Source organism: Mesoplodon bidens, assembly GCF_964165515.1.
Source record: "Mesoplodon bidens genome assembly, chromosome: 14".
Taxonomy (NCBI): domain Eukaryota; kingdom Metazoa; phylum Chordata; class Mammalia; order Artiodactyla; family Ziphiidae; genus Mesoplodon; species Mesoplodon bidens.
This window is the reverse complement of record NC_138170.1, coordinates 33,045,181-33,069,194: the sequence shown is the minus strand read 5'-3', so window position 1 is coordinate 33,069,194 and position 24,014 is coordinate 33,045,181. Positions and strand designations below refer to the sequence as shown.

Here is a 24,014-nt window from a genome sequence, read left to right as displayed (position 1 = left end):
CTAGCCTCTGTGGTGAGCGTAAGGGTATTCTCTCTTTCACTAGTAAGAAATACTTTCTGAACAACAGAGAATAAAATCGTTAAATTGGATATGCTGTAGAGATTATAAATATCCTATTAGCATATAAAATGAAGATTAACCTTATTTAATCACTGCACACCAGATCATCAAAAGTCATATTGAACTCTGGTAATGTTGCTGTATCCATTCTGCAAAATAATAATAAAAACCCACTATTAATAAAAATAGCTCACTAGATGCTATTCTCATGTGCTAAATTAAACTGTTGGAGAAACTCAAGTATTCCCGTAACTGCTTAACAAAATAGCAAAACTACTTTTACCTATTCGTTGTGATATGATGGCTGATTCAGATTTATGTCATCCTAGTGGCTGGGAAAAGTGTGTCTCCCTGGCTGGGCAAATTAGCCTACTGCAAAATAAGTAAAATATACAATTCATTCCAGCTAGCACCACAAGTGACCTTTTGAAAATGTAAATTAAGTGATTGCACACACCAGGGGTGTGTTGAAAATGAAAATGTACGTGCTTGAGACATAGTGCCACGACCGCTTCGGGTATTAATTGGCAGGCTCTGAATCCAGGGATATCTGTGTTTTAATCGGAGTCACAGGAAATTCCACTTGAAGATACTCATAAGCCTTGTTTTTGTGATAAATAATCAGGGCTGAGCAGAGCAACCTCTGGAGTTTAGCAAGAAGAAGGGATTATTCAATTTCAAGTTATAATATTAAAAATATTGGTTATGAGAAGCAAGAAGAAATCAGCAAAGGTGAAGGCAGCAAATTTATGTATCACTTTCATGGATTGTGGTCTTTCACAGCTGAAGGACAGAAATCAGTGAAGAGGGGTAGGTGGCTAATGAACAGATTTTGTTGGGATTGAGGGAAGGGGCTGAGTCAATCTTTCTTCCTCTTTCTTCCCTCCTCCCTCCCTCCCTCCCTTCCTCCTTCCCTCCCTCCTCCTTCCCTCCCTTCCTTTCTTCTTTCCTTCCAGTTCTTGTTTATATTCCTTCTAAGATTTGATAGCTGTTTTTCTTTCATTGCGAAAATCTTCAGGGAACTGGAATATAAACACATTTATAAACATTGAGAATGACTGTGGCCATTACAACTTCATGTTCCTAATTAAATGCATTTATTTTGAAAACAATCAACATGTACACCTTCTTTTTGGTGGAACCCTTCCTCTTACTTTACTTAGGTGTCTTGCCCAAGAAAACAAGTTCAGTCCAAATTTCTATGAAAACTCAGATGGAAAGAAACTGAGAATAAGCTGGAGGTAACAGGTCTGGAGGGGGCAAGGCAGTGCATGTTGTCCCAGACTTATCAAAATAAAATGTGATTTGATTGCATTATGTCTGATGCTAATGCAAAGCAAGCAAAGTGTATGTGCAAGAGAGCTATAGTAGCTTCTTTTGCATCCTGGGACCAAAGCTTGCCAAGCCAAGGAGCCTTTCTTTCAGTTTAGTGCCATCCACTGTTTGGGTTTCTGTCCAGGTTTCTTTAAGGCCACTGGCACAAAAAAATATATATATATATATTTAGAAAATCTTCTGTGGCTTTTTTATGCTATGGAGAGGGCAACATGAAGTGAGTACAGTGTTAATAATAACAGCTATTTTTGCCCTTTTGGACAAACCAACAATTAAAGAGTTTCAGCTTTTATTTTTGTTCTCCTTAAACCCAATTAAAAGTTACTTTGCCTTGTAGGGGCCATTTTTACAATTTATTTGAAGTGCTGGGCAACTAAAGAAAATCCTATTTCTTCAGATTTTTGATGAGATTATGGATTTGCCATGACAATATCACTTTAAATAGACTTTTAAAATTTTCCCCAGGTCTAGATTGCATAGAGCAATTTAGCCTGGCCTCCGAATCGTTGTATTATGGGTAAACGGTTTGGTTGTGACACCGGATCATTCTGACTTCAGAAAAGCAGTAGACAGTGTCTAGAAGAAAAAAAAAGGTCTTTATTGAGATGATCAAAGGGGACATAAAGGCAAAAACTGACTGTCACTGAAACAGGTCTGGGGACCAGGCCTCCAGTGTCCTTATTGTAATTCATTGCTTTTTTCTAGGCCCCATGATAGAATTCTTCCATAACAGACAGAGGACTTTGTGAAATTGTAAATGAGTATGACTTCAAGCACTCTGTGGAAATGTATTCTCCCCCTATAGCCCATACATTATTTCTGCTTAGTTATGGTGGCTCACATTTCCCGTAAGTATCAGAGAGAACTTAATTCAACTCACACCGCATCACTTTAAAACTGTGCAGCTCTCTTAATCAACCTTTGTATCAGACACAAATGTGCAGTATGACCTAATTTGAAAATGTCTCAAAGTGCTGACTCAAACTGTTAGTGAATAAAGGCTAGTCATTACCATTATGACACTAATGTGATGCAAAATAAAATTGAGTTGCATCAGCTGAACATTAGTTTGCAAAAATATTAGTGATTGAAGCCATTTTCTGTTCATATTTTATTTATGCTTATATATATCTATATGTGTACATATATTTATTTATTTATTTATTTGAAACAGCCTTGTGACAAAATTTTTAAGTGTGGAAGAAGTTCCTTTTTTTTCTTTTTAACATCTTTATAGGAGTATAATTGCTTTACAATGGTGTGTTAGTTTCTGCTTTATAACAAAGTGAATCAGCTATACAAATACATATATCCCCACATCTCCTCCTTCCTGAGTCTCCCTCCCAAGTTCCATTTTTAACACTGACAAAGCCACAAGATTAAAAGTAGATCATATGTACATCATGGTCCCCCCCGCTATAAGATGAAAACATATTGTTGCTGAATTCTTATTAGAATATTTATACACATCTAAGCAATAACATGAAAATTCTCACCTTCCCCTGTACTTTGGTGGCAGTTTCCAAGATTTTTCAACAGCTCTTGTACTACTTACTATTTTATATCACTCACAAATTCTCTGACTTTTGTCTTTTTTTTTTTTTTTTTTTGTGGTACGCAGGCCTCTCACTGTGGTGGCCTCTCCCGCTGCGGAGCACAGACTCCGGATGTGCAGGCTCAGCGGCCATGGCTCACGGGCCCAGCCGCTCTACGGCATGTGGGATCCTCCCGGATCGGGGCACGAACCCGTGTCCCCTGCATCAGCAGGCGGACTCTCAACCACTGCGCCACCAGGGAAGCCCTGACTTTTGTCTTTTTGAATAAGAAGGATTTTGAATTTCTTTCTTTCCTTACTTGACAAAAAAAATTTTTTTTGAGATAGAAATATGTACTCAATATACATTGGTGATATTACATTTGAACAAAAGAAAGTAAGATATGGGACTAGAGATTATTTAGCCTCACCCCTACTGATAATACTTTATAGAATGAAGCATAAGTTATCTTTTACTTATACAGTTTAGATGGTTTTGAAAAAAAATGCATGTGGTTATTTAATTCTTATACATCCTAGAGCTAGTATTGGTTTCAACCAATAAACTGATAATTAATAATTGAAAATAAATCAGCATGAATCAATCTTTCCTAAATTAGGGAAATTGTCCCAATGGTCCGTCAAAAATTCTGCCCTGTATCCCATTTGGGATCTCCTGAATCCTGAAAATTCTGAACATAAAATTTATACATTAGTGATCAAATACTTCTGATTTTACTTATTTAACAGTGAGAACAAGCCAAGCACATAAATACCCAGGAGATAGATTGTTCTTTGAAAATTTCAAGGACAGGAAGTTTTGGCTATCAATAAATTATTTAACATGCTTCAGGTTGAGAGAGTATATATCTTCATATCGTATCACCATAAACAATCGGTAGAAAATACAGCTAAATAAAAATGCTGGAAAGCTTCATTCATTCACTTTTTAGAAAAACAAGTAAAACCTTAAAGCAAGATGTGTAGAAATTTGCTGCTATGTGATAACTTTAGTGTTTCAGTCCATTTTATATTCTGTAACATGTGGCTTGGACTGTTTTTATGACCTCTGTTTTATTTCCACATTAAGATCATCCAGATTTTAGCAAAAGTAAGTTTGAAAAACCTCAAGTGGTCTTTGCCAAAACCAGCACTCAGAAGCATGATGCTTCCACGCACACGCACACAGGCACACTCCCACGTGATCCTCTAAAAAAGAGGATCATGGTTTTTAGCTAAAACCCAATTGTTCTTATTTTTAGGTTACAGGAGGGAAAAAGGTATGTGGGTGTGATGGCTGCAAATGTATTGCCAGCCTCTTAACAGTTCATCATTCTTAAATGATAGAAGTGTAGTAGCACCCTTCTGAGAAAAATCTTTCCTGTGGATTTTACTTTGTCCATGCCAGGACAAATTGCGTGCTAAGTTGGAATAATTCTGACATGGAAGACACCTCCATGACTGTCCTTGGAATACTGAGGAGCTGACATTCCTCTTTGGAAGATGAGGGGAGAATGTCCCCTACCCTCTTAATTGATGATTTACTGTGCTCTCCCCTGGGGCCACAACTGATGATCTGTAAGCTTGTTGAATTTCGAAGTAAATACTAAATATAATCAATATATAAAAATAAAAAAAGAGAGAGGAAAAAATGCAATGAAAATTTATGACCTTAACATTCCTTCAGGGTCAAGCAATTTATCAAATTCTCTCACTTTCTGGTTTCAATTACACAGCCATTGTGGAAGGAACTTATTTTAGCAGGTTCATTTGCCTCAGTGGGGAATACAGGACTTTGGCCTAATGCTTCACCTTTAGTGCAGGCCATTTGAGCCTTAGAACAAATACCAATCATCACTCTTTGGAAAAAAGAATCTGCATCGGCGTGGCCTATTGGAATGGGGTTTCTGTCAAGGTAAACGGTTGTCGGCAATGACTGTGGTAGAGTGGCGATAAATCCCATTTTATTGCTGAAAAATTCCAGCTTCACTCCATGCCTGACAGCTCCCACATTCTCATACCCATTTGGGCAATTTCTGCACTCTGTCCATCTGGTTCTCATTACCTCTCAACCTGCCTGCGTCTGATCCAGAAAAAGTGCAGGTCAGAAACAGGGGAAAAGAAACTGAGGTGATGGACAAAACAGAAAGCAGGGGGGTGGCCCTTGGAGGTCGGGGTAGAGGTGAGGGAACAACAGGAAAGGGGGGATCCCAGCTTAGGCTCGGACCAGTCGCTGGAAGGAGCTGCTTAGATATATTAGAGAAAGGTAATGACAGAACCTAAGCTGGGAAACCAGAGGAAACTGTATCTTACATTCAGGCCTTTCAAAGGCACCTGCTTTGGGGTGGACAAGAGTGAAAGAATGTGGTAGGTATGGGTGGATGGGGACAGACTAAGGGACAGTCCAGCCCATCCCATCTATCAAGGCACTCTGTCACAGAGTAGAGGGCCTGGTCTAGAAGAGCGTCAAGTTCAGCAACAAAAAACATGGAGCCTGGAGCCCCATGTACACAGCTGGTATGCTTCCAAATATGGGGATAAAACTCTGCTGGAGATTCAGTTTTGGTTCAAGAATATAATTCTTTTAGAAGAAGAAAACTCTAGGGCCACCAACAGCATTGTCTCCCTTCATTTTTCTAAGAAAATTAATATTTAAAAACGAATGTGTCCTAATAGGCACATTTATGGGATGGTTTATTCATGGAATGACAGGGCTAGCAAGTGAGTTGCCTGGGTATTCATAACCCCAATGACATATATGGTCATTTTTTGGAGTTGCTGTGCATTTATGCCTTTGGAAAGTTAGCCTCATTCTCTGAAGCTGAAATCCTTTTGATCATAATTGCTTCTGACCTAAAATTACCCACCGTCGCCATAAGATGCCTCTTGGGGACAAAGAAATAAATACAGTAAATATCTGATAATAGATATAAATAATAAGCCCACTTAGACATTATCCTAAATTAGACTAGGATGAAACTGTATAACTATATATGTAAAGATATAAATTTTTCTTCTTATTTTGATGGGGTCATTATAGTTAATACCAAAATAAAATTTGGAAAGTATATCGAAGTACAAGCGATGAAATAAATAAAAATATTTTTATTCAATAAAAATATTAGAATCAGATGAATGGTTAGATAGATGGTGGTTATTTCACCACTTGTTCTGAAGGCAATTTTGCAATTTTGTCTTAAAACCAGGTATGATTGTGTATTCTTAAATATGTTGGAGAGCAGAGTCATTGCTACGATTTGCAGGCAGAATCTCTTATACTAGATATGTTTATACAGACAGTATGTCTTAGCGCTTTCTAGATCCCAGGGGTACAGAGAGCATTCCAGGACCGCAAAATTCACTTTTTCACAGCCAGACCTCTGACTGCTGCCATGCATATCTCGGTCTTATTGGTTGAATTCTAATATCAAGATGATGTTAAATTTTAGTTACTGAGCCAGACCTTGCAGATAAGAAATACTGGCTTCCAACGTTTAAGATTTAATTTCAAAATTTTCAAGTCATGCATGTGCAAGAGAATTTCTATAAAATGTAATTACCTGAAATTGTAAGTGGACTCCGCATGAGATATTTGAGTGGAAAAGGAGATCGTTTATAAAAATTTTAAGTTAAAATGAGTAGACAATTTGGAGTGAAGTAAATTACAGATGATCAAAAACGGAAGTTAATTATTTGGCAACTTTAAAGTGAATACTTTTAGTCAACAAATACAACTCTGAAACAGACGTTTTCTTGTATGCATATTAAAAGGCATAAATTTTTGGCTACTATTACATATCCATTAAAATGACCATAATATATGACATCTCTAATTTGGAAAGGAATTGCAGGTTCTTAGCCAAAAAAGAATCTCATTTGAAATTTACTTTTCTGGGCTGTACATATGTCAGAAAGATGCGATCATTGAAACTCCCAAGAATGTTTCTTTCTTTTAATAGCATAGCAGAAAATTAATGGCATGGGAGAGGGTGAAGTGACAATTTAACTTGATGCCTGATAGCTGTTTACTTATTATTTTGTGCCCAGATTTCAGTGTCCTGTAAAAGAAAGGTGGAAATAAAGAAGCCACAGCATTCATACGGCTTTTAGGGAACTTAAGACACGTGGAGGAAAGTGCCTAGAAGGCTATTGAAATATTTGCAAAACAAATCATTTACATTTACCTTTTGTGTATGTAAAACCCAGAGTGCCTACAAAGACAGAACCAACTTTAGCTGTAAGAAATATTTCAGCATCAAAATGGTTAATAGTATTATAGCTTCAAAAGAGCCTATTGGCTCACCCTCAAGGATGCCCTGCAGTTGTTGTTAAAGTCATCAGATGAAGCTAGCCTTCTCAGCTAGCCTTTAGATTTGTCTGCTAACAGTAAAAATACTATAATAAATCGGTAACATATGTTGCCAGGCAAGGAAAAGTGATATAAATAAAGAGACTAGGAGACCCAAACCAAGTACAATGTGAAAAGAATTTAACTTTCAACCTATTCGTTGGCTAATTAACATTTGAAAAGCAATTTGAAAGTGTAACTGTTATTTGCTTATATTCTTCCTCATTTTTTTTTTTTTTTTCTCTCTTCAGATTGCATTCTTACCCAAATACTCCTTCGTGATTGCCTGTTTTGCGGCTTTGGGGTAAGTCCCAGTTTTCCACAACCTTAAGAAAAAAAAATGCATAACATAAAAGATGCCAAAAAGACTTATGTGTCCTGATGCATGGGTTTTGTGAAATATACATGGGTTTGTTGTTTGGGGGGGCGGCTAATGAAATAAAGAGAAGGGGTTTGTTTTCTGCAAGGATCCAAGAGTGTGTGAAAGTGTGCATTGCAAACGAGTCTCCCATCAGGAAAGCCACCTCTGGAATGGAAATGACAAAGCTTGGAACACACACAATCAATTATTTTCACTAGCATTTAAAATATAGAAAACAAAATCTGCTTTGGGAATTGACTGAATATTTTATTTAGCTTTTTTATTGAGACATCCTTTGAAAAATGGCATAATATAAATAGTTTTACAAAGTAACAATATAATCAATCTCTAAACTAGAATATAAATCAAGGATTTCATTAACTGCTGGTAGCCAGTTTGAATTGTAGTCTTGTCCATAATGCCTATCTATCTATGTATGTCCGAGTTATATTAAAAACCTTTAAATGGCTTTGTAATATCAGCTACATCTAGCTATTATAATAATTAATGGTACTGTTTTATAAATCAATACATGTATTCTTGATAAATTCATATCCAGTTAATGGTGTAATTTAAATAAAAAATTAATGTAATAAAGGACATACAGAAACGGGCAGGAAATCTTTAAAGGTTAAGAGACAAATTTGTCTAAATTCATTTTTAACCTGTTTTGAAAAAGTTTGTTTAAAATCAGTGGAGATTTACCTTGTTTTTGTGAAACTAATCTTGTCATGTCTATTGGTATCTAGTATTGAATTTGTAAGATGTTTTCTTTTTTTAACTGCTAAGTTTTAATTACATACTTATGATACTGTGGGATGTTTTACTACCATTGTACTCATTTTTTTTCAATAATTGAGTATTCTTTAGAAAAATAGAATAAAACAAACTAAAATCCTCAAACCATTCATGTATTTTCAATACATGAATGAAATGTAAATGCTTTATGTTTTTTTATATCACTAAATGAACTGTGCTGAAAATCTCCAGAGCCATATACAAATTTTATTTAAGGGGGAAAAAGGACTGATTAGTTCAATGAATTTACATGTGTAAGAGCCAGAGTTTTTACTACTTTCACTGAATGAACATCCTAGGAATTTTAGAAAGAAAAGAAAAATGCATTGACGAGTCCACAATGTATTTTAACGCTGCACACGGGTGGAGAAACATTCTACAAAGAGTGTATTATTGTTCTAATTTTAAAGATACACACCAAAGGCATATTAAGGAATAATAAGATTTAGAAAAAGAACTGAATGTTGTAGGTGATCAAATACAATCTTAAATCTTTCCAAATAAAATTTCATTTCCTTTATAGAGGAAGCATTCTACACAAAATATCTTTCAGAATTATGCAGACCAGTCTGCCCTGCCATTCTCGGTGACATGGTGCAGAATGTTACTTTAATCCACTGAGCTTTTTCTGACATTTTTCTTAACATTGCTGAGCCTTATTTAGAGCAGCAAAGGAGATGTGTGCAGTTTCCTTTGACACTGATGGGTGTTTCAAAATGTTACAGGAGAGAGAGAGAGAGAGAGAGAGAGAGAGAGAGAGAGAGAGAGGAGAAAAGATTTGCTGCTAGTCATTTCATCAATAGAGCTACAGGAGCAATTACTATTTGTTAAAAGTTTCTATTTCAAATGAAGCTAAATTTTAAAGAAGCCTCATCCCTTTAGAAGAGCTGATGCTTGGAAGAGGAGGGGAGAGAACGCACATTAGTGATTACATGTTAAAGTGCTCTCAAGTACTGGAATCATTTAAAATGTATTGTGTTTTTAGATGAAACCTACAGCAAAACCACTCCTAAGAGGCTTAATTTAGGTTTTATAGGAAGAACATAAAAAAGACCAGGTTACAGCCACACACTGAAATATGGGGTACATTTAAAATATCTTCATTTAAAAACGTATGTTTATTTTCCCTCCTGGGATCACTAACGTGTGTCTTGACAGAGAAAGCGAGGACATGCTACATTCTTAAAAATTATCTGTTAAAGGGATCACATTCTAAGACAGGTTTGAGCATTTTTATGACTACAGATAACCTCTTAATTATGTCGCTGCCTTCCACTTGTTAATCAGGGGCATTGAACACTGTTAACCAGCGAGTGGTAGCCTTTAGAAGACTACACTATTTTTAAGAATTAGAAACACTTTATTCCCATCATCATATTATCGCATGTATGATTTTAGCACTGCTAGAAACTTACCTGCTTGAAATACCAAACACCAAAGACAAGGTCTAGATGCCCGTAATGATGTTGTTAATTACTTCAAATTGTGCAGCTCATGAAAAGCTTTAAGAGATAGATAATTTTACTTTTCTTGTCTCCCCCCACCCCGTGCCTCCCCTACCTCTCACACAATTCCTATTTGAACCAATTTTTAGGTGTCTTCTGCCGCCACCAGTGTGTGAGATACTCAGAGACCGTCTCAGAGAGCAAGGTATAAGTGGAGTAAATAAAGTCGTTTCACTATTGCTTTATCAACCCGCCTAGGTAGTTTTCCGGCCAGCCAACCTGCACTAAGACCCATAAAATTATGCAATAGTGACTTCTTTGGAGGTTCTTTAATCAGATAATGGCCAGTGTTAGGAGGGAAGGGCCCAGGGCGATGTTGCTGGCACTTAACACTGGGCTTGGTCATTACGTGTCTGGTAGAGACCAATAAACAGCTGATTACTACCCTATAAGGAGCCAATACTTTACATTTATCCTAGTTATTTTTTTTCTTTTCTTTGCAACTTCTCATAATGGCACGGATTTGTCAAGAAGACCTACGAGCAGTAACCTCACAGGCCCCTTAAAAATAAGAATCTTCCTAGCGTGAAATGATGCCTTTGGTGAACTGGTGAGAATGATTTTGGCTTTTACAAGAGCAGAGGTTTGATTACTTTAAAGCCCATTTCTTTCAAATGGGGAGAACCCCGGACACCATCCCTCACTCTCCTGTCCCCTTCTCTCTTCTATGACAGGTTCACAGGCTGCAACCAAGGGGTTTTAAAATGCAAATATTTATATTTGAACTCTGGCAATAACAGAGTCATTTTGCTTCCTCTGTTCGCCTGTGAAAATTGATGCTGCATACCTGGAACTACGTTTCATTTCTCTCTTTACACATGAAGATATTATATAAATAAAAGATAATTTATGGAAAGGAAAGAGCCATTTGAAATAATAATCCTAAATGTGACTGGGTAATCTTTTAAGGCTTTAAGAGTCAGAGATGCAGATTTCCACACTTTCAAGGAAAACTTGATTGCAACCGGGAAATGTGTGCTTTTGAACACCTATTGAATTTGAATGCCTGCGTGGGTCAAAAAAGAGAAAAAGAGGGATGAAAGGAAGGCAGGAGAGAAAAAGGTGTGAATTTTACACATGCTTTAAACTAAGGTATTCAACCACATGTTTAGACTTCTTGTTACAATTTTATTGACTCTCTTTATATCTGAATATAATTTTTTCACAACCTATGTAAACTGCAAAACAGTGAGTCTTAGAAAATGCTCTCTTGCCTGGGATCCTCATCTTAGTATGAACAGCACGATACCCAGAAGAAATGGACCCTAATTTCAGAACCTCATACAAAACCAGGCAATTCTTGAGCCAAACAAACAAAGGGGGTGTAAGCGATTTCATTTATTTTGATAATCCTCCTCCTGCACGGGAGCATTTTGCTGTCTTTGTCAAAGTGAATGACAACAATTTGGCCAACTCTCTCTGAGCTGCACTCAACAGTGACAGGCAAATTATCAGAGGCCCTGCACTTCTTATTATCAGAGGAGAAGCCATCAGGGGGACGCATGGAGGATACCTCTCCCTTGTCACTATTTGTCAGTGGGACAAGGGCCACTGCTATGGGTAGCTGACAGGTAATTTCAACAATAACAATTACTCCTATTACTGGTGTCATAAACAATTCGCCCAAGGCATGACAATAGCAAAGCTTTATAATTCCATGCCATATAAATAAATGCCAGCAGGTAACAAGTAATTTAGCTCCAATCAAGCTTTCACCCTGGCATTAATATTGTTATTGCAAGAAAATGGAAAATTGAAAAAATTCAATATGTTAATGAATTAAGAGAGGTTCAAGGGCTAGACAAGAGGGCTTGAAAAAGGGAAACCAAAATTATTATGGTATCATATTTGGTGCCATGCTGAGGGCCAAACAGCAGTATAATTACTTTAAGATTAATAAGGGGATCAAAAGTACTGTTTGCCTTAGACTTCAGACCTGGGAAAAACATGACACGGACTTTCAAAATCCTCCTGTCTCTAATTTCTGAAGAACATAAGTAGAAATATGAGAATGTGTATATAATGTAGCATCTTGCTAGCTTGTATTTCCACCTGAAATATTTCATTGGAAACAGAGGCACGAGTACCAGAGGAACATTTCCATCTGTTTAAGGAAATCGCATCAGCACCTGCTTCCTTTACATTAAGTCTCATACTGAAACCATTTTAATAAGCCTATTTTTATCTGTGCTGAAGGTAAAGCTGAGAACCCCTCTTTGCTCTCCAACTGTCCACATTTTGGAAGTGGGCTCGATGATACAATCCAATCTTCCTCCGTAAAACTTCCTGATCAAATGAATTTACAATTTCACTATTTGTCTGGCAAGACAATGTGCCATCATAGTGACAGCAATAAAAGAATTTGAAAATCTCTAATTACAGGAGCTGCAGAGCAATTAACGCATGTCAAATTTCACTTCATTAAGTGCCACTCTAATTTTCCCTCTAAAAATTAATGGATTTTTTTCCTTTTGGTATGTGTGTGTGTCCCCTTAAGGCAATGTTGATTCAAATCTGCTCAAGATGCAGTGTTGCACAGCTAAGCATCTTCTTGATTACAATCCGCCACACTTCTAACTGCGCTCATTCTCACTGCCACGGATACTTTGTCAACAGTCAAATTACACCACGCTGATAACAATGTATAATGGTGTTCCTCCTCCGAGGCTGCTGGCAGGAGATGGGGTTCATAAAAATGTGATGTTTTTTTCTCAACTGTTTCTTAAGGAAGTTTGTAGGAGCAGGTCACTAGTCAGGCGTTAATTTTTTGAAATGAATTCGTTAATTTCAAGAAAAGGAGTGAAATGATGGCGTACCAAAATACCTCATTGAAAAAAAAAATCAGGAGACGAATAAGGAATTGAAAATATCTGGAGCCAAAGTTTTGCTTAAACACTTTGTTCAGAGACATTTTCAAGAGCACTATTCTTGGTTAAATACCAGTTTTTTTTTTTTTTTTTTCCTTTACTTTTGGGCTATAAACATTGGAAGCCTCTCTTGAACAGACAGTATTTAGATTATGAGAGAAGTTTGTTTAACTGACATATTTGCCAGAATCCTCAAAACATCACAGGACATGGAAGACAGATGACTTTTTTTAGGTCAAGACTGTATATTCCAGATAAATGTTGATTCATTTTAACTATTTTTTATCCTAGTTGCAGATCTGTGTCTGAGTCATCAGCCCATGAGAGGAATATTTCTCACTGAAAAATGAAAGAAACACAGCGATTAGATGATCTTACATTCAGTCTTTTTAGAGATCATTCACATTTTATATGTCTAAAACATGATCAGATCCAGAACAAAAAGGGGGAAATTAAACAAAATGCTCAATGTATCTCTTTGCAGATTCTTCAGGGAGTGGAGAACATTCACATGGATGACATCCCAGTTTTCTCATCATGTAAGTATATTTTTGGTTATACGTTTTCTTTAAACATATTTATTCAGTAAAAAATTAAATTCATGGAATATACACTTCATTTTTTTAAAAATTCACAGGTTGAGTCCAGCTTTTCATTCACTGACAACTAACTCAAAAATCTAAAATTTGATATTTTGAGGTTTGTATTTCCTAATATGAAAAATTCCTTCCTTCTCGTAAGGCATGTTCTTAAGTGGTCTATTTCAAACAAAAGAAAATGACATTCCCCTTTCAGCTAGCAAATGTTAGATTCTCTCAAAGTCGATTGGGGGCTCACTTGGAAGTTTTGCCATTAGAGACACACAAATTGAATTATTTTCATCTCCCAAATATCATTCTTCGAACTTTATAAATATAGCAATACTAAGTTTAGCATGTCGTGTGGCTTGTTTACAAGTAAAGGTATCTCGATAAAAAAAACCAAGCTCTGGGTACTTTGGCAAGACAAAAACCTGGAACAATCTCATATTAAAACATTACCAAAGGATTGTAAAGGTATATTTAAAGGGAGAAAACTTGATTATATAATGCAATCCAGCAGTAATCAATTTTACCTTCAATATCTTGCTTTTGTTTTCCAAATGCTAAATAAACAATACATAATGCATCCCTCATCAGCCAAACCATGGAGGCTCTGTGCTCAAATAACAGGAAACATATTCAATTTTCCTAACAGAAGACAGTTCATTAAGCTGTGCCACATCAAATAAAACTTTAATTTCTCCGGCATCAGAGTCGCAATGAAAGCAATTGAAGAAGATGAGCCATATGGTACTTCTATCAGCAAACACATATTGCTCATTCCCCCAAAGTTTTCTAATTCTGCTCCCCAGACCTGTGTAATATAGATAATGTGCTCCGAGATCAGCAACCATGAGCTATCTAGTGTACACTTCTAATACTGTATTTAATGGGAAATAATGAATCATAAAAGCCTAGAGAAGACGTCTTTTGCTAACCTAAATCTCAGCTGTAATTTCATTGTTCTGTGCCTAAGATGCTGTTTGCCCTTTCCAAACAACAGCCGTTGAGCATAATTATGCTGCTTCAAACCTGGGCTGGCAAAAGCATCCCTAATAGAACCAAGTTTCTATTAACTCCTGAATTTCTGAATTTAATGATGCACTGACGCAGACATGGAGATAACCAAGCATGTGTCATTTTAAAACCCAAAGAAGCGTTTTCTCCTTCTGCTCTTTGGTCAGACTGCTCCATGCTTTTATATTCACTCCCTCCTCCCCACCCCCTCTCACCCCTACCCATGCAACAGGAGTGGCATGATTAAAAATGAGGAGATTTTCTTGTTATTAGCAAATTTGACATTTGTCTGATGAAATGCACATAAAATGTGAAAGCTACACAGTGCTCAGAAGAAATGTCTCCGCTCCAATCCAGGCTCCCAAGATGAAATAATTTAGGTAAAGCAAATGTAAAGATCCTCGTACATCTTTACTCAGAATGCTAGGATTGGATTATAAATGAAAGAACCAAATATTGCTGAGCTTTTAGAGCGATGGTATTTTGACACATGGGAAGCGTCTAGTGTTTCATCTCTCACCTTAACTGCCTTGATTATTAACCTAAACATCATACATATGCTCAAATGCAGCAATTTCTCTGTCCTGGGTCCAGCCCGTCTTCCGGCAAGAGATTGGGGTTGGGGTTTAATTCCTTTTTAGAGAAAAAAAAAAAATGATTCCCCCCAAATAGGTTAATGATTTTAGCTTTTCCATTTTTAAAGCTCATCAAATCCATATTTTCCCAACACAATGCTAATTTAAAACACCATCAAATAACACTGCGGATACCTATTGAAAACGTATTTTAATGGTTTTGTTTGTTTTGGCAGCAAACTAACCAAGGACGATTAAATTAAAAAGAGACTTTTAAAAGTTAGAGATTGCCTTTTTAACGCTTATTAAAATCAGCATGTTACATGCCTGTCTTTGAATTAGCTCTACACACTTGATTGCCATCATTAAAACTAGTTGTTTGGGTGCTGCTCTGTGATGGCTCAAACCCTTCCTCAAAGCCGATTCTTACTAGTTATTAACTTGACGTCTCTTTTCACTGAAATTAAAAAGAAAAAAAAATCATTCTGGCCCGTGGAAGAAACAGTCACCAAAACGTGAAATAGCTCAGCAAGACAGCAGAATGAAACTATGAAAAGACCAACAGGTAAAAGAACTACAGTCACGTCTAAAACATATTCAGGAAAAAAAAATCACAACGACAACACAGAAGCAGTCCATTGATTATATTTCATGAATGCCTTAAAACAAATGTTTAAACAGTTTTCTGAAACAGTGCAGAAAACCCCTGCATGCTCCACTGGCTTGCAATGACAATGGCCTATTGCAATGTAAAACACGCTGGAGAATAAAAAGGTGCTTTTTGTTACCATTTTATCAAAGCTGTTCATCTTCGAGCTGCAGGCAGCATTTTGCTGGAATTGCAGATATTTCTCTGTCCAGGCTCTTTTGTGTGTGCATCTCATTTGCATATATTTATCTCCAGCTGAGGGTGCTTTCTGCTCATTAAGGCCTCCCTTCCCATGATTTCATAAGCCAGCTGCTAAGAGGGATTTCACCTGTGGTGACTGAGAAAAGAGGGGTGAAAAACTAAATTCTTCATAAAAAGGAAATCTTCTGAGTCTCTTCCCCTATAAATGGGCACCATTTGTGTTAAACAGCCTCTTGTCATGATAGATGCCTCCGGAGGTCAGGGGTTAAAGTTGATTGGAAGGTCAGCAGTAAAACAACAGACAAACCAGACGCCAAACTGGTTCCTTAGCTGTCGGTGGGAGCTGTGGTGCAAACAGGTCTTGAACCTTTTTCAACCTCTAATAAAACAGGGGATGAATCTGAAGTGGATCAACCAGGCCCCTGAAGCAGCAGCACAGAAAAACACAAATAATATCAATATCAGGCAGCCACAGGAAACAATGGGGCATTTCTCCGTGCTACGTGCATGCTGCTATTGTTTCAAGGGCTGGGGAATTAATTCCACTTATTTATTTAAGGCGTGTCAACTCACTGCCTAAACCTGTTTCAGTGTCAAGATGAATAAAACTTTTATGGCTCATAAAATAGAGCCATTCATCTCAATGCTCTTTGTGGTGCGCTTTTTTTTTTTTTTTTTTCTGGCACACTGAGCTAGGCCTCTGCTCCTAGATGGTTACATCGAACTGTTGCTATGATCCACACCATATTAGAGAACAAAATGAGTCCACCGGCAAATGGATCTCAACAGAAATGACACAGGAAGGCATTTTAGCTGCGATGTAATAGTCCCCAGATTCCTCTGAAATCCTCATCATGCACTTGCATCTGTTTTGAGCATGCGTTATTGACAAAGCAGAAGTTTTGTTATTTTAGAGGAAAGTTAAAAAATGATAACAAGAAGAAGTTAGTTTTCTGGAATATCATGCACTTCATTTGACTTTAGAAATGCAACCTGGTTAGGGTAGCTGTTTCCCATTCAGCACATTTAGCCCAAGTTTTCACTGCTGTGTACTCAGTTTGCCCTGATGGAATAATTCAAGTGCCTTCTTTAGCTCCATAGCTTTGAATGTTATGTTTAATTTTGAACAGAAAATGCCAAATATAAATGGAAAAGGAAATGCATCTCAGTGCATTTTTGCATTACACATTTTTCAAAGTTCAGTTGTAGAATCAATTTTACTTTTGATTTCCTACTGATGACTTTAATACTAATATAATACTAATAAACATGTTAACATTTATGAAGTGCCACACACAGTGCTGAGCACACACATGTTCTCATGCAATTGTTAGTGATAATTCAATCCAGGTCACAGAAACCCATTTAGAATAATAATGATACTCTTCAGTACCCAGAACATACCTTAGAAAACAAAAAAATTCCAATCAAACAATATCATTCTAGCAGATGCTTTAACAGGGAACATCATGGGAACCAGATTGCTTTATATTAAGATGAGCAAAAAAGAAACAATTCCATGGCATTTCACAACTTCTCCAATCATGGGTTAAATCTCATACATCACAGCTCTTTGCTCTGTTGCAATGTAAATTGATTTGTGGGTGATTCACTTACTCTGTTGTCCCAGTTGCTTTGCTTTTGAGATCTCCAGTGAATATTGTAGCCTTTACTTATGAGGCCAGATTATTTCTAATTTAGTCAGTTGGCAGGTCAGTTTTTCCACATGCATTCCAGTTTTTCCAGCAAGTAGATTATTTGAGGAGAGCCCAAACAGAAGTTGTGCTTTCACACTTTGCTCATGGGTGAAGATGTGGCCCTGGGGAAAGAGGGGTTCAGTTTTTGGGTGCCAAGCACTGCTTAAGATTCAGCTGCTCTTTCTTTCCCATTTGAACTGGTGCGTGTACCAGAGCTCTGCATAGGGGTGGTCCCTTTACCAAGCAGCCCTGTTTGAAAGTGGAATTGCTTTCAAGTGGCCACCAGACCCTGAGAAAAATATTTCAACTCAAAATTGATTAGGTTTTGCTAATCTGTGGCAATGTGTTCTCATTTAAGCCCGGAGCAGGAGATTTTTCTTGTATAACCCATTACAGTTCAAAAAACGCAACAAGTCTTGCTTCACACAAGACGTTCAACTTGTGGTTGGAGAAATTTTCCAACTTATTAAATGTTGTTTATAACCTCCTCTTTGTACACCCTCTGCCTTCCCAGAGCCCCCTCTGTATCCGAGTTACCAACTTTCTTTCGGACCTTTCACATTAAATGTAACTCCACTCCCATCTGGCAACCTAGACCCTCCAAGTGACTAGAGCAAAAATACACAGTTTACTCCCCCCAAGTCTGCACTCTTGTCCCTCGTTTTTCTTTTGCTCTAATCTAATCACTAATTCTTAAGCTTGGCCAAATAGTTAAAAATGTTAAGTGCTAGCAAGGCCGTCTACCTCCCCCTCATATCTGTCTCTGTTTATGGAATGGGCTCAGTTTCCTCCTCTTCTCCTTCGGCCTGGGGTCTTCAGGTCAGAACACTGTAAATACACACAGCTTTGGCTCGACCCATAAATCCGAGCAAAGGGCAGGCTTATATATTCAGATAAGCATGGGTTGGGGCGGGAACATGGGAGGAGAGAGAACCAGCAGAATCTGACACTCTGCAGCAATGTTCAGAAAAGAGAAGTGAAAGGCCAGGAATCTTTAGTGGGGAGGGAAAAAGATTTTTATCTCGAAACATCTCTCCTTATTTCTAAAGGATGAGGTTGGCACTGCTTCCTCTTCTTCTTCTTTTTTTTTTTCAATTTTTTACTTTTTCCACATTGCTGATACTCACATCCTTACTGAACATATTATCTTAGAGGCAATCAAATTAAACAATAAATTTCATTTATTTCCAACGTCCTTTTTCCTTTTTAAGTGTATTGGCTTGTGTTTTGAACTTTGTGTATGTGGGGGGCGGTGTGTGTGTGTAATGTGAATTAGAGTCCTTTTCCCAGAAATTCTCTTCTTCTGGAATTTTTCAAACCTAAGGTCTTTGCCTAAATAACCATGTTGTTAGTCACCACATTGAATCCCAAAATAAAACACAGCTGAAGGAGCTGGGAATGACAAAGTGATACATAAATGCTTACGTAGCCTTCGGTCTTTAAAGCTTCTACTTGATTTCCAAGTTCAAGTCTTTTCTGTTGGGTTTTCAGATCTCAAGATTTTCTGTGACTCCTGAAATACCACCCACCCTTCTTGGGAGATGTGCCCCTTGTGGACATAGATATTGTCGCAATAGAAAATCTTGAGCCAGGGGACCATGGCTGAAAGCGTACTTTCTACCATTCATCTGCCCTGACTCTGCTTTAGAGACCATGAATCACCCCATGAATTTGCCTCAGTCACTTAAAGAATCTAGGAAATGTGGCACTTGCTTTGTTTTCAATCCATGTTTTATATTTTATCATATACATATATACAATTTTTATCTCATTTCTCTAGGTCATTCTTTTGGCAAATAGAGAACTCATATTCCTCAAAAGGACCTTCTTTCCTTGGGTTGAGATATTAGTGACAATTCCATGTAGGTAAGAGAATTTTATGGGAAAAACTGCCAAGACCGTTTTCTATGTTCTAGCCCCACCTTTGACAAATAGAAATGATAATAATAATGATCACCATTTACTGAGCACTTACTTTTGGAAAGCAATGTGCCAGGTGCTTTATATGCATATTAATTTAAATCCTTATAACAATGTGACAAATGAAGTATTATAGTCTCCATGAATGAATGAAAAACTCTGGTTGGAAAAGTGAAGAAACGTCTCCCAGAACGTACATTTAAGCTTAGCATTTGAACATGAGTCTGTCTCTAGAGCTCTCTCTTCTGAACTGCCTCTCAGGGCCTCAGGTTCTGCATCTTCAGGATGTGGGTCTTGGGTGGAACGGAGTCTATTTAGCAGGGTATTCCATGTCTGGGTTGACTTTCTCTGCCCACACCTCTCCTGAAGCTTAGTCCTGGCATTTTCAACAGCCCTCTGGTGTCATGGCCTGGCTCTCACAGACCTCCTGCACTCATGTCTGAAATGGAATTCATCGATTCCTCACCCAACCTGCTTCTTCTCTGTGATCCACGTAGTGTTCTCTGGGAGCACCGTCCACTCTGCTCTGTAGTTCAAGCTCAAGGCTCTAGCTGTCTCGGCTCTCTCCCTTCTCACCTGCCATGATCATCAGCCCACCTGGCAGAACAGGGACACATGCAGGAGACATTACTGTCCCACTACCTGGGTTTGAATTTGGCTCCCCTATTTACCAGCTGTGCAGCATTGAACAAGGTATTATATTCCTCTGTGCCTTGATTTTCTCATCTGTAAAATGGGGTCTGAAATACTACTTGTTTCATAAGGTTCAGTCTCCTGGTATTGTTTGACTGAATTGTTAAAATAGCCTTCAGACTCACTTCACCAGAGTTATCATTATAAAATAATAGCCATCATACCCTCCTGCTTAAGAAATCTTTGCTTCCCTGTTGCCCTCAAGCCTAACTATGGAGTCAGGCAAAGGCCTTCATAATCTCCTGCCACTGGCCTTTCCAGGGTCATTTTCCACCATGTCTGCCTAAGCAATTTGCACTCTGGCAGCAAAAAATTATACATGTCATACGCTTTTGTGCCTCGAAACTTTTGACCGTGCTGTGCCCTCTACCAGAAATGCCCTTCCTTTCCATTTCTGCCTAGTGATGGGCACTTATCTTGTATGGCTCAGTTCAAAAGTCACCTATTTTTTAGGGCAGCATAAATTGAGTCAGTCACTTGTAGAGTGTATTCCTCTGTTTTGGAACCTGACATGTTGAATTGTAATTATATGCACTGTCATTATATGCACTGTAACCAGTAGGCTGGGGACTCCTGTGGGCAGAGGCTGTGTGTTTTCCAACTTGATATGTTTTGTTCTAGAGCCTCATATATAGTGGGAGCCACCACATTTTGATTAATATATAAAATGTCATTCCTCACCCTAAAAAATGACTTAAAGTAAATAAATGTGTATCAAATGCCTGTAATGTGTTAACTAGTTGAATTAAATCTTGTTAGCTTGAGATGAGAAAGACAGTGAACTTGCAACAAAATTAAATTAAAAACTCAAGAGCATTTAGGAGTTTGGGATTAACAGATTCACACTATGATATATAAAATAGATAAACCACAAGGACCTACTGTATAGCACAGGGAACTATATTCAGTATCTTATAATAGCCTATAAGGGGAAAGAATCTGAAAAAGTTTATATATATGTAGGTATATATATACATATATATATATATACATACATATATATAAATAAAACTGAATCACTTTGTTGTAAATCTGAAACTAATACAATATTGTAAATCAACTATACTTCAATAAAAAAAAACTCAAACACAACTCTATTGTTCTTACTGTCTCCAAGATGAAGCCATCATGTTTTTTCCTAGTACACATGTTAAATGTTACATTTTTTTCACACCTTAGGAAAATATGATAATGGAAATTCTTTAGAATATCAGTGAAGTCTCTATATTTTATATATTTCATTAGAAAAAGAGCCAGTTTTTTCCTTATATGCCTTTACTCTAAGCATAATACTTCATGGGAGACAGTATATGAGTGGTTACGACCATAGGCTTGGAAGCTAGAATGCCTGGGTTTAAGTCCTGGCACTGCCACCTACAAGCTGTGTAATTGTTGGGAACAGTTTTCTCAAAGCCTGTTCTCTTACCTGTAAAATGGGCATCATAGTAACGTCTACCACAGAGGGTGTTTTGAGCATCCAATGAGTTAGTGCATCTAAACACTTAGATGAATGCCTGACTTACAGTAAATGCTCAACAAATATGCCCTGTTATCCAACTGGTGTTTACAGGAGAGTCGCCTGGAATCCTAGTAGAAAGGCGAGGTCTATTTCATCGTCAGGGCACACAGTGCAGAGAGGCAGGAGAACCTGGAGAGATGATGAATTGGCCCATTCACCTGTGCAAGGACTAGGTATCCATTCAGACATCATTTCAACACATAAGCAATTTAGTGTTTCATTTTGTCATTGACGCATGGAGCTAAATCTAGGAACAAACCCAGATTTTAAGTTAGCAGTTAGGACAGTTGGCTCTAGAATCTTTCTGCCTGGGTTCAAATCCTAGCTCTATGACATACTGGTTGTGTGAACTTGGGAAAATATTTTTATTTCTATAAGTTTAAGCTTTCTCATCTGGAAAATGAGGGAAAAAAGACTAATTTTAACCTTCTACCTGTTGTGAGAATTAAATGAAAACAAAACAACTTGACATGCTTATCACAGTGCCTGTTGCATAGTGAGTGCTTCATTTCTGTTAACCACCGTTTTCTTGTTGAAAGTATCATTGTAATGTTTTTACTATACGATGTGCTTTTTAAATTTACTTTATTGTGAAATATATCATGCCTGTGTCTTGCTTTTTTCATTCAATGGTTGCAACTGGACTGATGTGGGTAGTTCTTATTCCATCAGTTTCACTACTCTATAGCATTTTATTATACCAACACCCCACAATTAATTGTGTTATTTTTTTCTATTGATGGGCATCTGGACTGTTATTGATCGATTTCTATACCAAACATGGCTGCATAGAACATTCTTATATGTGCCCTGGTGCACATGTGAAAGACTGAAAGACTTTCTTTAGGAAGTTAAACCTAGAGTTGAGATTGTAGGACCGGTGAATATTCAAACTTACTAGGTAGTGGTAAACTGTCTTCTAAGTAGCAGCTCATGAAGTATTTTTTGACAGAAGATCATTACAAATGTATTTTGGGTCCTCATAAAGATTACTGTATGTTGTAGTCAGTCTCTAAGATTCTATGGTTTCAAAATAAAATCCAAATGAGCCTCTTCTTTTGGTATTCACACCCTCATGTGGTGCTCTCCCACACCGTACCAAGGTTGGTCTTTGTGACCAGTAGAATATAGTAAAAGTGATGGTACGTGTTACAAAAAACTGTAGCTTCTGTTTGTGGCATCCTTTCTCTTTCTGTCTCTTTTGCATCTTTCACTCTGGGGAAAGCAGCTGCCATATTGTACAGCTCTATGGCGAAGTCCATAAGGTAAGGAACAGAGACCTCCAGCCAACAGCCAGTTAGGAACTATAGTCTACCAACAACCATATGAGTAAGCTTAAAAGTGGATTTTCCAGCCGCTCAGGGCTTGCGATGACTGTAGGTTGGCTGTAGGTTGATAGCTTGACTAGAATCTCATAGGAGACCCTGAACAGAATTGCCCAGCTAGGTTGCACCTGGGTATTTGATGCAAAGAAATTGTGTGAGATTGTAAATATTTGTTGTCTTAGGCTAAGTTCTGGGGTAATTTATTATTCAGAAAAGACAACTATACATATTGCATTAAAAGGCAAAAACTTCCAAGTTCCATTAAAGAATTTTTGAAATAAAGCAGGATATTAAAAAAAATTTGAAAACAGATAATGAAAAGGTTGATGCACTAACAAATGTAGATGTTTTTAAGTTGGTTGGTCATGTAAAAAAGCACCGTGAGGGTGGGAAAGCAAGGATAATTTATGATTTATAACCTGCAGAAACATGTTTATGTGTCTTCAAATTTTTAATTTGATCTGTATTATTAATTATTAGAGCCTTTTAGATGTGTGTATAATGCAAAATATTCATTATAACATAATAGCAAAATAATAGGCATCATCTAAACATACATAAATAAGAGAATCGTTAAGTAAGTAGTATATCCATTCAATAGAGTATTAGAAAGCCATGAAAAGAAATATATATAAAGTAATGACATACTCCCAACATAATGTTAAGTGAAAAGGGCAGAATATACCCTACAATCAGTATAAAACCAACTCTACAGGGATTTAAAGGTGAAATTGGGCATCTCTCAGTTGGATTGTGTGGGGTTTTGTTTTCTTCAATAAACTTTGTCTGGGCTCTGTAAGTTCTTTCTAACAAACTTGTGTTATTACTTTTACTATTAGGAAAACGCATTTACCACCTGAGGAAATTATTCTTGGTTTACTTTTAGCATTACAAGGAAATGAAGACCACAAACTTCTACCTTCAAACTGGAAATAGCAATCTTATCAAACAAATACCGACAGCAGAGCACCTGTAAAGGTTCTGGATGCTGCTTCAGGTTGGCTGGCTTCCTTCTAAATCATCTTGGTC

The 24,014-nt window shown here is 37.3% G+C and overlaps 1 long non-coding RNA gene across 1 annotated transcript; it reads left to right on the top strand.

The window, feature by feature from the left end:
- Positions 1-697: 697 nt before the first annotated feature.
- Positions 698-24,014, top strand: LOC308627866. The gene is made up of 5 exons (XR_014017452.1): positions 698-870; positions 7,529-7,581; positions 10,031-10,086; positions 13,293-13,347; positions 23,872-24,014. It is a non-coding gene; the product is annotated as an uncharacterized lncRNA (long non-coding RNA).